This window comes from Ochotona princeps, chromosome 13 (genome assembly GCF_030435755.1).
Source record: "Ochotona princeps isolate mOchPri1 chromosome 13, mOchPri1.hap1, whole genome shotgun sequence".
In the NCBI taxonomy this organism is placed as follows: Eukaryota; Metazoa; Chordata; class Mammalia; order Lagomorpha; family Ochotonidae; genus Ochotona; species Ochotona princeps.
The window spans coordinates 32,425,860-32,437,931 of NC_080844.1; the positions used below are offsets into that span (position 1 = coordinate 32,425,860).

The following is a 12,072-nucleotide window of genomic DNA, read 5'->3' on the forward strand; positions in this document are numbered from 1 at the left end:
CCTTCAGGACACAGTGGGCACGTTTTAGAACACAGATGTCTTGGCTTGACAGTCAGGCTGTTGTAACAAATTGTCACAAATGGGTGGCCTGAGCCACAAAACTGTATTGCTCTACAGTTCTGAGTCCAGATATCTGAGAGCAAGGTCTTAGCAAGGCTGGTTTCTTCTGACAGCTGGCAGAGAACAGCCGTGTCCTGGCTTTTCCCTGGTGCTGAGGCTTTGTTGGCAATCTGGAGTGTTTTGGCCTCTAAAATCATCACATCATCTTTATCTTCAACAGTGCTTGTCTCACATGCATATGTGTTTGAATTTCCCCTTCTTGTAAGGACTTCAGTCATCTTTGGCCAATGGCCCACCTGACTCCATTGCTACCTTGTCTTGACTCATGAATTTATTTCCAAATAAGATCACCTTCCTAGGCACTGGCATTCAACTGGAGAGTTGCTGAGGACACCATGCAACCCATAACACATGCATATCACTATGACATTGATAATCGTAGCACTCTGTGGGTCATTGCTGCGACCAGCTCTGTTTAATGGGAAACTTCTAAGGGATAGGTGCCCTGATGCTGATGCAACTGATATAAGATGCGACCCACTGCCTCCTGACTCATTTACTTTGTCCTGCATATTGATTCTTCATGGATGCCCTGGTGTGACGGCCTGTGTGACAGGCCCTTTGGCTCTGAGACTCTTTACACTGCCTTACATCACTCAGAGGGCTGTATTATTCTAGAATTAACTATCTTCACTCCTTGCCTAGGTGAATAGAAAAACCTGCGAAGGTATCCATCCATTTGGGTCTTCTCCCAGCCATCTCCATACCATACAGCTTCTTTGGAAGGCTGGGGTCACAGGGAGAGTCCCAGTTGCCCCACTTCTGTCCCAGCTCCTGCTAATGGAGCTGTGAGGGCTACAGACGATGGTCCAAGTACTTGAGTCCCTTGCAATCCAGGTTGGCAACTCAGATAGCATCCCAGGCTCCTGGCTTTGGACTGGGCCAGCCCTGGCCATTGGGATCATTGAGAAGGAACATCTCTCTATCTGGGTTCAGATCGGCTCAGTTGTGGGCATTGCAGCCGCTTGGGGAGTAAATCAATGGATGGAAGATCTTCCTCTCTGTCTCTCCTCCTCTTTGTATATCTGACTTCCCAAGAAAAAAAAATCTTAAAAAAAAATAATAAAAATAAATTTAAAAACCTGCAAATGTGGCAGAGCTTGGTTTCTTGGTGTAAATGTTCTCTACAGTGACTGGCTGTTCTTTGGACTAAATCAAAACATAATATCTTAGGACACCCCGAAGCCTGCTTTCCAGTTTCGTTTGCACTTACTGTAAAATAAAAACAGCAAACAAACCCCAGTTGCACCAACGATGTCCTCTTGTTTCTTGATGTAGCTAGTACTGGACAATGGCGCTCAGTCTAGGAGTGTCCCTTGAGCTCTGTTTCTTTGACTCCCAGACTTGTCTGTGCAAATGATGTATTCAATTAAATAGACACGCAAACAAAACTTCAATGAGCTATCCCAAGTTCTAGGAGTCCCTCAGTCATATTTCCTTTATGACCTTTTATCATGGTCACGAGACCAGTTATGCAGATTATGACAAGGAGATAACCATGCCTGTTTGTCCAGATATTGTACTGGCTTGCTGTTTCCTGGTGCTGAGAATAAAGAGGGCTTGCATGTTGCACCTGCCCCCAGCCCTCAGCAAAGACGAGGAAGGCGTTTGTGGGTGGTAGCGCTGAGCATTATTTCCACTGTAGGGAGGACCTTGATCTCCTTGGAAGCCACAGTCTTGATGTTCAACACACCTTGCACAAGCCAGGCAGTGCAGACATTCCCTTGTGACTGCCCTAAGAAAATGGGAGTTTGGACTTTCAAACAAATGTTTATCTATTTGATAAACAGAGAAGAGAAGAAGTGGAGGGTTCCCATCCACTGGTTTATTTCCCAAATGCCATAACAGCAGCCCAGACTGCAGGGCCAGGCCAAACCCAGGAGCCTAGAACTCCATCAGGGTCCCATGAGCTTGAATTATTATTATTATTTTTAAAGATTTATTTACTTTTATTACAAAGTCAGGTATACAAAGAGGAAGATCTTTCGTCTGATGATTCACTCCCCAAGTGACAGCAACGGCCGGTGCTCTGCCAATCTGAAGCCGGGAACCAGGAACCTCTTCCAGGTCTCCCACACGGGTGCAGGGTCCCAGTGCTCTGGGCCATCCTCGACTGCTTTCCCAGGCCACAAGCAGGGAGCTGGATGGGAAGTGGAGCTGCCAGGATTAGAACCGGCACCCATATGGGATCCCGGGGCGTTCAAGGCGAGGACTTTAGCCACTAGGCCACGCTGCCGGGCCCTTTGAGCTTGAATTATTGCTGGTTGCCTCTCAGAGTACACATTGGCAGAAAGCTAGGGTCAGTGTTGGAGCCAGGACTTGAGCCCAGACACTCTGATATAATATATTGGAGTCCCAAGTGGTGTCTTTACCCCTTTTCATATTAGTCCTGGGCAGTTGGGCACACAGAAAAGGTAAGTGCTTTCTTTCCATTAAAGGCTGAAAAGGCACTATGAATGACTCTGAAGGATGCATCTAGGAGGCAGCAATGAGTCCTTTATTGGGATCTTTCTTGGAGTATCAAAGCTGTTGCCTTCATTGAACACAAACCATCACAGTCCTGGTAAAGAGAACAGGAACAATGTCTGACTCAGGAGGCTCCTGGGACAACACAATGTGAAAGCTGAAAGAATCTGCACACACCAAAAAATCCGGTGTGGATTCTGGCTTTCCAGGGAGTATTGAGATGTTGGGCTTATACCACCCTCCTATATAAAGTTGCCATATCCATGGCACTCTGCTCCATGCCTCTCTTTCCCATTCCCAGGAAACCATGTGATTCTTTTCCAGAACCCTCAGCACCACCTAACTCGCCACGTACTTTCCCCATGGATGATGCTCCTGGGTCTGTCTCCATCCATTATGTGTCTATTGCCTAATGGAAAGGACCCTTGCTTGGCTCAGTGAGATATGCCAGACTCAGGATATTGCAATCAGTGCTGAATGACTGAATCAATGAACTCAAGGCCTATATCCCAAAATGGCTTGTTCCACTCCCTGAAGGCAGGTACATATGACACACCTGCTCTACATATCTGCTCCTACTGACCTGCACACTGGCCTCCACTCCCATTCCCTACCACCTCTCTGGCCGCATGGATCTTCCTGCCCTTAGCCCTGGCACCTGCACTTTGTTCTCTGCTTGGTGAACTTCTCTTTGTCTTGCCCTCTCAACTCATACTGGCCTCTATTCTTTTGCCTAGGCCACTCACCTGAAAATGGAGTGTAACTCTGCCCTTAGATCTTTCAAAAACCTGCTAGAGAAAATTCTTCCACCCAGGTTTTAAAGACATGTAAACTTTGTGTTGTGGTAGTGTGTGGATGGGTGACCCCTGACTTCCTTGACCTCTGAGCTGTGGGGTGCAGGTACTCCAAAGCCTTCCCAGGCTCAACCCAGTTGAGTCAACCTGGGAACCGGTTCTGCAGGGCCAGGCAAGGAACAACCGTGGGAGGAGGTTTGTGATGTCCCCAAGGGCCTCTCTTTACCTGGGACTCAGGTTTCACTTAGGTTTCACAGCTCCCATCTGTGTCAACAAGATAGGGAGCCATGTGGTCCCCTCCTGGCAAGACCGGCTCAGGCACTGCTCCCCAACCAACAAGTCTGGGACAGAAGGCTCTTTCAGGCAGGGAGGATGTGCAGAGGTGGTGATACCAAACACAGGCTCTTGGGAAGGGTGACTGAAGAGGGCCACAGAGAATTCTGCAGGCAAAGAACAGCATGTGCCCGCCCCTGATTTTGAAATGAGGAAAACGAGGTTCAGACAGGGCAGGTGATACAGCCAACATCACATTGTAACGCACGAATATCAAAGTGAATATGAAAACCCTTGGGTCTATCACATTTTCTGGGACTGAAATGTTAGGAATTCTGGGTTTAGTCCCTGCTGGCTATAGGACCCAGGTACAGACAGAATGGAGAGAGCTGAGCAGCTGCTACCTGGGATTGCACGATATACAGAGAGCAGAGAGCCCTGTTGTTCACACGCTCTGTCTGCAAAACAGCCCTGTGTGGGGAAAGCTCTACAGAGAGTCTGATAGAATGGACCTAGATGTTGCTTGGGTTCTTTCCAGCTCAGCAAATACTCTGCTATGATTACTGAGATGGGGCTTATGTTGGTGTGTGCTCTTGTCACCACTTCTCACTTTGGCATGGTGGAAATGGAACAAGTTTTGATTGTCACAATGAAGGAGACAGGGACTTCTCTGGGGGTTCAGTGATGGGATTCAGTCCCTCACAAGGAAGAATGGTCCTGGGTCCTGAGCATCTTAGAGCGTCCTCACACAACTCCTGCAGCTGAAAAGGTAGTTCATGGTCACATGGGTCAGGAGCTCAACTTTACTTGATGTACAAGAAGAGTGGAAGGGTGTGCCTGTAACATGATTTCAATAGACACTCCTGTGGTATACTTGCTGTGTGGAAAGTTTCATGTAAGTTATCGTTTATTTTGTTCAGAACTTCATCTACTACTAATCTATAGTTTTAGAAAAGTTACATCATCGTGTCAATGCTATATTCTGGACTTTCTTTGTAGTTTTCTCATTCATGAAGCTTGAATATAGTTATATGACTATCTTTATTCAGCCTTAAAAATATCTGATGCTTACACGATGGAAACAATATGGACATAATAGTATTACATACTTCCCTATACCCCCTGAACCTTTTTTTTGTTAACCATAACTATGTAAAGATTGTCAACAACATACAATAAAATAAAATAAATTAATAAAAAAAATCTGATGCTTAAAAATATCTGATAGGATTGGTGGTGTGGCATAGTTGGTTAAGCTGCTGTGTACAAGTCCTATATCAGAGTGCCAGTTTGATTCCTCGCTGCTCTGCTTCTAATCCCAGCTCCCTGCTAATGTGCCTGGGTAAAGCAGTGTAAGATGGCCCAAGAATTTGAGTTCCTTCTACCCACATGGGAGAGTAAGATAGAGTTCCTGACACCTGGTTTCAGCCTGGCCAAGCACTGGCCATTTCAGCCATGAGCCAGAAGATAGAATATTTATTTTTCCTTTCTCTGTCTTTTCTTCTGTCTGACAATCTGCCTTTCAAATAAATAACTCATTATTAAAAAGCTCCAACACAAGATGAAAGCTAGTACTAGCATTCAACTAAGCATGATCTTCTCTTAAATGCAGATTGATCCTTTGTAAGCTGATGCATCTGCCCATGTAAAATTTTGTCACTGTGATGTTGGAATACAATGCTTCTTTACGAAAAGATTTGTATGTGTAGGCAGGTTCTGTTAAGATTCAGGAAACTGCCCAAAAGTATGACACTTAGGTATGCTGGGAGCGTTGAGATAAAGAAGCAAGTTTCTTCAGACCCGCTGCTGCCAGCCTCTCGCTCACCCCTTTTCACTCTCTCTCCAAAGCAGAGGAGCTTTCTGTGAGGTTCCCTTATCTGCCTAAAGATAGAGCCTCCAAAGAGGAAGTCAGCCATCATGCACTCCCCTCTATGGGGAATCTTGTGGAGCAGGGATGATTTGTGGTGGAGGGACAAAGGACTGGAGGTGGACACTCTCCAGTCTTGGTCACAAGGGGCACCTGTGCTAATGAGGGCCATTCTGGGACAGCTTATTTCCCAGGAGACTTCTGTGTGTAACAGGGCAGGCTGGGTTCACTGTACTTTTTCTTCCTCACGTTCTCATAACTTACACTACCATCCCCAAAGGCCCAGGTGCCTGTTCCTTTCTATGGGATGCTGTCATCGCTTCAATAATCTGGCCCTTCTCCAAGCCTTAACATTATGGGACTCCTGTACACACACAAGTCCTAAGTCTGTGTGGTTCTCTTGCTAACCCGACTACTGTCGGTTTATCAGATCTTCAGAGGTAGAGAGAAAGTATTTTCTTTCCTAAAGTTTCTAAGAATCTGATGTCAGGATGGAAAAGAGGGGAGTTATACATGTAAAAAATTGTTGTAAGGCTGGCACATGGCACAGCAAGTAAAGTTACCACCCACAGCACTGGGTGCTGGTTCCAGTCCTGGATGCTCAACTTTTGATACAGCTCCATGCTTATATTCTGGAAAAGCATTGTTTGGGTCCCTGCACCCTTGAAGAAGCTCCTGGCTCCTGGCTTCGAATAGGCCCAGCTCCAGCCACTGTGACCATTTGGGGATTGAACCAGCAGATGCAAGATCTCGATCTCTAGCTCCTTCCCCTTCTCGCTGTAACACACCTTTCAAGTTAAATAAATAAATAAATCTAAAAGAAACCCTATTTTTAAGAAAAAGATTTATTTGAAAGGCGGCGTTATAGAAAGGGAACACACACATAGATAAATAGATAGATAGATAGATAGATAGATAGATAGATAGATAGATAAGCAAGAGCAAGCAAGAGAGACAGACAGAGGTATCTTTCACCCAAATGGCCATATCAGCTGGGGTAGGATCAGGCCCACGCCAAGAGTCAGGGATCTCTCCTGGGTATTCCACATGGATGCAGGGATCTAAGCACTTGGGCCACCCTCCACTACCTTTCCAGGCTCATCTATCAGGAGCTGGATCAGAAGTAGAGCAACCAGGATTCAACAGGCACCTCTTGGGGAGGTTGGTGTCACAGGCTGCATCTTAACTCAATGCACCATGACACCAGCCCCAAGAGGTGTTGGATCCAGGTGACTTGGGAATTGCTGCAGGAAAACACTAGATCTGTAGCTCTCCAACAAGTTTTGCAAAGATCTGAGTTGTTGCAAGCAGAGAGAAAGGGGTATGTTGCCTGAATTAATTCACTTGTCCAAATCAGATTGTGATGGGGATGGAAGCCAGGCCTTCAGCTGGGTGGTGAGAACTGGTCTGGGCAGTCTTAACTGATCCAAATTCAGATCAGAATCTCAAATGAACACACCCCTGGAAGCACACATAGATGCACACACTATTAGTCTTGGGTGCCTACTCTGCATCAGGCCCATACGTGTTTTGTACATGTGTCTACCTCTGGCAATTGTCTTATTAACATTTGCTACACAATGGAGAAAGCCCAGGTTCAGTTAATACACCCAGCTGAGAGGGGCTGGGAGACAGGACTCTATTTGCTGTCAGGCCTTGTTACAGTTCCTCCACATCTCGTGTGACAAACCCAACAGGGCTAAGATAGAAAAATGGGACAAGCTGAAATGCAAGAGCAAAATCCACCACCTTCAAATGAAACAACACAACAGAAAAGTGAGCAGGAGAATCAGAACAAGGCCTGCACTGCCAGCATGTATCAGACATTTCCACAGACAATAGCTTCCTATGTTACTTCCTTTAGCTGTGCAAGTGTGGAAACTGCAGAGTGGCTCAAATTTAAATGACTGTGTTGCCCAAAAATGGAGAACTAGTATCAACAGAGATTGAGTTTGTTTCTCCTGTCTGCCTGTTTGGCTGTCAGGGAAAGAAAGCAACTTGTGGTTTGTTGGTGAAGGAAGAAGTGAGGTGAGATGGTGTTAGATCCAGAGGCAAACCCAAGCTGGTCCAAAGTGCCTTGCAATACAAATCAGAGTGCCATTTGCTTCTGAATTATGGGGATGCACACTTTTTTTACAATATGCAAGTAAACATTTTCAAAACTTGGAAAGGAACTTGTTGAGGGCCACACAGTGATTTCTGGGTAGAGGCCCCTTTCATCTGCCTTCAAAGCTGCTGTCAGGGCAGGTCACAGCTGGCATCCCTCTGCTAAAGGAAGTTTATTTCTTTGATAAAGTCTCCCTGTTTTTGATGTTTGCTAGGAGTCTGTGTGTAGCCCTGTGTGAGTTTGTTTGGGAAAGGTGGGGGCTTCCTTGGGAAAAGAGTCTTGGTTCTCTGAGTGTTTGGTTATATTCTGGGTTTAATTGAATTGGTTCCTGGGGCGTGTGCCTGGGCAAGGCCAGGGGACCCCATCAAGCCACTCTTAACACTGATCCATCCGGAGTGGCCATGGCTGTGCATTTGCTCCCAGCTAGGTGTGCTCCCATGTCTGGCTGGCTTTTCGGTTGTCTTCTTGGTAGACATCTAGACTGCCAATAGAACTGTCTGCTGGTTTCCCTGGGCATTCTGGGTTCTAGAAACTGTGATGGCTTCCTGTGCAGGAGCTTTTCTGTGGGCTGTTTCTCTACAGGAGACATGTAAAAAGGTTGCAACTCTTGTAAGGTCTATGCACGGTGCTGTCCTGCAACGAACTTCCAAGAAGCTCCCTGGTTGTACAAGAAACAGGGATGGAAGCATTGAGTGAGTGCTCTCCTGCCTTGTAGAGGGCAGAGTGTAAGCTCACACGCAATGAAGAGGAATGTCCTGAGCCGGCCACAGATGGCTGCTGGTTTAAGCAGAACCACTTTTGTTAGCGGGAATTGTTGGAACCATCAGCAAAGGCAAGCACTGAGTGCAAGTCTCCCAGTCTAACCCAAAGAAGCCATATGGCCTTCAGGCCCTCTTACATCACAGCACCCACTCCTCCCTAAGATCTGGGTCAGCAGCAGGAATTCCAGCACCTCACTGGCTCTCCATTGCATTTCCAATCCCTTCCAACCTTTTGTGGAAGGACTGGAAGCATTGGTTCTCCCAACTCCCACACATTCATTGTTTTTTTTTTCCCTATCAGTCTCCTTAAACCATGCCCCACCCAGCCAACACACACATAGACGCACACACAATCCTGATAAACTATGATATTCCAGTACACAAGGAAGCACTTCGCCAGATTCTAGTGGTGTGAGACCTCTGCTGGGAGGCTGCAAGCACCTGCATTTCTAATATTGAGGCTCCTGGCCACCTCACTTCTGCCTCCCACCAGCCAGCTAAGTCCTCATGTTACACTGCCCTCTGAGGGAATGTGGGCATGGGGCAGAGTCAGTGCTTGGGCCCTCTTTCTTCCTCTCACCCCCACCCCAGCTCCTCTCTTTCTCTCTCTCTCTCACACACACATACATATCCTCAGACTCACAGGTCCATGATCCAGGTTGAGTTTTGCTAGGAATTGTAGGTTTCTCTCCATGCTCTAGCTCTGTTTTCTGGGGCTGAGCTGGATCAACAAGCATATCTGAGCATATCTGAGTCCCTCCCTATAAAACCTTGGCTTTCCAGTTCAACTTCACCCCAACCTACTCGGCAGTCTTTGGCAAGAGCACTAACTTCTCCAGTCTTGGGGCCCTTGTTGACAGGTTAGGGTGATACAAACATCCTGACCCAGGCAAGCAAAGACAAACTTGGGGCCTTGTACATAAAGATGCCTATGATAGTTCTTGGCAAAATAACAATCAGTTAACATGGTTGAATGCCTGGGGAACTAGTAAGAGCTAACATTCATGAATGAGGTCTATAGGGAGGAGTCAGAGACGACTTGTCCTCCAGTCATCACAGGTTCATGACTCCAGACCAAAGGATGGGGAGTGACAGTCAAGAAGAAGACTGTGAGTTGGGGGGCTATTTTTATCATGTGAAGAAGAAATAAAGCAGAAGGGAGGCATGAGACATGGGGATGGCCTGCCTATACCCCAGAGTAACTTCTGATGAGTAATATTCTGATGCCTATCTTCTTTTTTTTTTTTTAAAGATTTATTCATTTTATTATAGCCAGATATACACAGAGGAGGAGAGACAGAGAGGAAGATCTTCCGTCTGATGATTCACTCCCCAAGTGAGCCGCAACGGGCCGATGCGTGCCGATCCGAAGCCGGGAACCTGGAACCTCTGCCGAGTCTCCCACATGGGTGCAGGGTCCCAATGCATTGGGCCGTTTTCGACTGCTTTCCCAGGCCACAAGCAGGGAGCTGGATGGGAAGTGGAGCTGCCGGGATTAGAACCGGTGCCCATATGGGATCCCGGGGCTTTCAAGGCGAGGACTTAAGCCGCTAGGCCACGCCACCAGGCCCCCAATGCCTATCTTCTGTCGCTAGCACATTGAGGTTGCATGTCTGTTTGGGAACAGCAGTAAGAGAGGTAATGATATGTTGTGTGTGCATGCATGCATGTGTGTCAGTGATTGTGAGGCTCTGGGTGGCAGAGAAGGCTAGGACTTTTGAGAGAGCAGGGGAGAGGAAGGGCAGAGCAGATCTGCCTTAGCTTTTCTAACTGAGGAACTGGGACACGCTAATGGGCTGTGCTGAAGAGGGCAGCTGTGATAAGGAAAAAAAAAAAACCTCATCGCAAAGTAATGATAATGATGGGTAGTGAGGATGCCCTAATTTCAGATCATGACAACACTTGGCAAGGGGTTGGGACTGGCTATCATCATTGTGTCATTTCTGATTGAAATGTTCCAAGAGTCCTTCTAAGTGTCATTTAAGAAGTCTATTTTAAAAAAAAATAGTTGTCATAACCGGCAACTTTACTCTTGACTGATGTATTTTTAAAAGGAGTTATTTATTTATTTGGAAGTCACAATTACAGAGGAGGGGGAGGAGAGAAAGAGAGAGTACATTCTTCCATCTGCCGGTTCACTTCCCAGATGGCCACAACTGCCAGGGCGGAGCCGGATGGTTTCTCTGGGTCTCCCACATGGCTGGCAGGGATCCAAGTATTTGGGGGCCATCTTCTGCTGCTTTTCTCAGGCCATTAGCAGGGAACTGGATGAAAGTTAAACAGCCAGGACATAAATTGGTGCCCTTATGGTGTGCAGGTGTTGTACACAGCAACTTGACATGCAAGATCTACAACACCAGCCCCCAAAGCTCTCTCTCTATATATTGTTTTTTAAATATGGTTGCTGATTAAATACAGGGTAACTGTACTGCCTTTCACTTGCACTACCTTAATGTCATGACTACAAGGGCAAGTCACGGGATCCAAAGGTGACATTTAATTTTTTCATCTGAAACTGAAGGGTGGGCCTGGAACATTCAATGATTCCTAACACTGCTCATGAAACCGAGTGTTAGAGACGTTTTTACCCAGCTCCTGTGCTCTCTGCGGCCTGTTGATTGGAGGTAGGGGATGGGAGATGAGCATAGTATTTGTACAACAGGAGTTTATTTGCATGTCGCTTGACTTCAATGGAAAATTCAGGTTCCCAACCCAGAAACACACAGGGAGCAACACCCACTTTGCCACCTGTTATAAGCTGCCCATCTCTGGGCATTGTTCTGGATCAAGCCAGCTTTCTCTGGGTACGAGGGAAGCTTCAGGGGGTCAACTGTGATTTTAAAAGGTGACTTTTAAAAAGGCGGCCTGAAAGAGAGGTAGGTGACAGACCTCCTGGGCCACAACTAAGGCTACACTGCTGGACACACATCCCTGCCTGGCCAGCAGGTGGCACGCACGCGCCTGGGGGCTCCGAGGGAGAGGCCGTGCGCGCGGCCTGCGGCGAGGGGCCGCGCACGTCGGGGCCGGGGGAAGGGGGATCGGCGCCGCGGGAGCTATTTCCGGGAGGGGCGGGCCCGGCGGCGGCCGCGCCTCCAATCTCGGCGGCGGCAGGGGGAGCCCGAGGCACGCCGAGGAGGAGAGGCGGGAGGTGGAGCCGACCGGCGAAGGACGGTGCGGGAGGGAAGCCGCGGGGACACTGGTTCCGGCCTGAGGAGGTGGAGGGGCCGGCGCGGGCTCCGGGCGAAGAGGGTGTGAGCGCTGAGGAGGGTCGGGGACGCAGGGGCGAGGGCAGGGCAAAGGGCCGGGCTCTGGGGCGAGCAGCTGTGGCGGGCGGCCGTCCGAGGCCCCAGCTTGGGGTTCGTCTGTGGGAGGGACACCCGGAGCGCCGAGGGAGAGTGAGTGGCGTGAGGAAGAGGATGGAGCCGGGTCCGGGCCGCCTCGTGCCCCGACGGGCTAGGAGTGGTGGCTGGCGGCCGGGTTTGCCGACCTCTGACGCGGGGTCTTGGCCGGGCTGTGGGGACCCCAGATCCCCGGGCCGCGCAAGGCTGGACCATAGGGAGCTGGGGCCGCTCTTGAGGTCCGCTGCCCGGCTCCGGGTTGGGCGAGGGACCCCTCTCGGGACGGGCTGGGCGTGTCCACTGGGTCTACCTGCGTGGAAGGGGGGCTCCGTGGGCAGCCGAGTCC

At 48.5% G+C, this 12,072-nt stretch overlaps 1 protein-coding gene across 4 annotated transcripts in view; it reads left to right on the forward strand.

The window, feature by feature from the left end:
- The window catches only part of SGPL1 (sphingosine-1-phosphate lyase 1), a 72,398-nt gene that overhangs the window by 12,795 nt on the left and 47,531 nt on the right, over positions 1 to 12,072 (forward strand). The window contains exon 1 of one of the 4 annotated variants that reach the window (XM_058671501.1): positions 11,436 to 11,559. The exons of 1 other annotated variant lie outside the window; for it this stretch is intronic. The gene's annotated coding sequence lies outside the window, so the exon portion shown is untranslated. Of the gene's footprint in view, positions 1 to 11,435; positions 11,638 to 12,072 lie in introns of those variants that run through there. 2 more of the 4 variants (XM_058671499.1, XM_058671500.1) reach the window with 2 other exon arrangements.